This window comes from Aplysia californica, unplaced genomic scaffold (genome assembly GCF_000002075.1).
Source record: "Aplysia californica isolate F4 #8 unplaced genomic scaffold, AplCal3.0 scaffold00199, whole genome shotgun sequence".
NCBI lineage: Eukaryota > Metazoa > Mollusca > Gastropoda > Aplysiida > Aplysiidae > Aplysia > Aplysia californica.
Window position 1 is genome coordinate 848,040 of NW_004797469.1, and position 2,330 is coordinate 850,369.

General features: G+C 42.7%; 1 protein-coding gene across 1 annotated transcript in view; it reads left to right on the forward strand.

Moving 5' to 3' along the window:
* The first annotated feature begins 632 nt into the window (after positions 1 to 632).
* The window catches only part of LOC101849766 (Parkinson disease protein 7 homolog), a 22,462-nt gene continuing 20,764 nt past the window's right edge, over positions 633 to 2,330 (forward strand). Inside the window, exon 1 of the mRNA XM_005098999.2 lies at positions 633 to 795. The gene's annotated coding sequence lies outside the window, so the exon portion shown is untranslated. The remainder of the gene's footprint in view (positions 796 to 2,330) is intronic.

Sequence of the window (2,330 nt, forward strand, 5' to 3'; positions counted from 1 at the left end):
GGTTGACGAAAGGTAAAAGCGCTCCGCCGCGAGAGAGGGCTCCTATCAGGCGTGCGGCGCCGCCCACAGAGCATCCTCCATTACTTTTAATATCCTTGGGGCTGTCTCATCTGTTCACGGGGAGCTTGGTGCTAAGGGGAAGATGATGTTTAAAAAAACAAAAAAAGGTTATTACACGGCTCAGGAGGTAACATGGAACCAGATAATTCTAATAGGAAGAGAATTAATTTAAAAAAAAAAAAAAAAAAAATACAACAGACTGCTGTTTTATCGGGGGGTGGGGGGGGGGGGTGGTTCCACGGCCTATATTGACTAGCTTTTTTATGACCTGTTTGCAGATTGATCAACTCTAAAACTAAAAGGGCAGAGCAGGAAGTTAGATGGTGTATTCAATGTCGTTTTATAATCATAAAGTGAGAGTTTGATTCGAAACTTTTTTGTCTCAAACAACGAATATTGTCCCAAGGTAAAGTGGTAAATGTGCCGCTTTCCATTTGTCTGCTTCCGACCACTTCCGGGTTTATGGGTAAAGCTTCGGTCCTCTCCCTTTATTTTGTATCTAATCTGGGCCCCAGTTAGTCCTCATGGTAAAAGCTGGTAAAAGGTCATTGAACATCAACGACCTTGACCTTGATGTTTCATTGTTATTGTTTCCAGCAAGGCCAAGCCGGCTTTCCGACACTTTCCGTTTCAGTGATTCAAGTGTTGTTGTTCTCAAGTTGCAGTCTGCTCTCACTGTCTCTTCCTCAGGTGGACCTGCAGCTTGTGATCGGCTAAATCTGCCTTTTTTTATCGGTTAGAAATTATTTTCATTATTTTGTTTGCATAGATCTAGAATCTATCTTAATAAAATTTATCTAGAATCTAGATCTAGCTAAGTAATCAGACAGACGACGATCGTGTTTACGATTGAGTTTACTCTATTATAGACCATAGAGATCTAGAATCTAGATTTCTAGATATATAGATCTAGAGTCTAGATTCTAGATATATATAGGCATAGCTAGATCTAGATATCTAGATCTAGATCTAAATCTAGATATCTAGATCTATAATCTATATTTAGAAGAAGTAGAAGATGAGGGAAGATTGAAGAATACAGGACCACTCGTATACATACATTATCTACATTATCGCGGGAGAATGTGGGGTGGGTGGGATGGGTGGTTGGGGTGGAGGAGGGGGTGGGGGGGGGATCCTAACAAAATTCTTAGGTTTCTTCCACTTCTTTATCCCCAAAAAAGCAAGCAATAAGAACAAAACAGTGATGATTTTGCTATACTCACTGCGAGCCACGGCATTTTGAGAACCATTCAAATGAGAAGAGTCACCTTTGTCTTCCATCTCTTTGTTCTTAGTTATAGTTAAGCTCTTCTGGATGGTGGGGACGAAGCCGTTTCACCTCCAAATTTCTCTAATTAGTTTTTATCTGAAGAAAAAGTTGCCTCAAAAGTGGTTTGATGTAATTAATAACTTGTTAATTCTCAGCGGCACAAACACACAGCACTCCAAAGACATACCGTCTATGAGGTGTTGTTGCGGAAAGTAGAACGGGCCTAACAAAGGCCTAATGGGCGCATAGGTATCTGTGTCACTGGGGGGAAAGTGTGTCGTAAACTTTTCAGTGTAATTTTGTAAAAGTCTTCTACCTTTTTACAAAAAGAGTTTCATTAAAGACGGGCGTGGGAACCGGCTTATTCTTTCTGAGCCCTAACGACATTTGATTGGCTGTTAGGTTACTATAGTTGTAAGTGGCGACAACAATGATAGGATAAACGGGCAAGCCTGTGTTCATTGCGTGCGATCATGACGGTTTCAACTGCTTATTATTTCGTTATTTAAGAAACTTTAATTAACTATGGGATAGAGTTGGGGCGGAGAGGGGGCGGGGGTGAGGGGCTCAAGCCCGTAAGCCCTTCACTACCCACCGCCACTGGAATTACTACGGTTGAGATAGGCAAAGTCAGTCCGCTGGTCCGGTATTCTTCAATCTTACCGAAGATGATTCAGTCCAAACAGGACTGGGGGCTCTCGTGGCCTAGAGGTTAAAGTAAGTGTTGGCCTCTCATTCAAAGGTCCCGGGTTCGAATCCGGGTAGCAACCAAAAACTTTTCTTCTCTAAAATTGTCTCCTTTCACCTCCTTTCCTGCTCTCTAGCAATGTTCTGTCGTCTGCTTTCTTTTCCACTTTCTGCCCCTGCCCCCTCACCTCCTTTGCCCCCTCCTCTGGGCTCCTAACTCTTTCTGCAGCCTTTCTTCTGCTACTCATTGGCTCCTCTTTACTGCTGTCTTTCTATCACACCCCTGATCTTCTGGTTGGAAAGATCTACA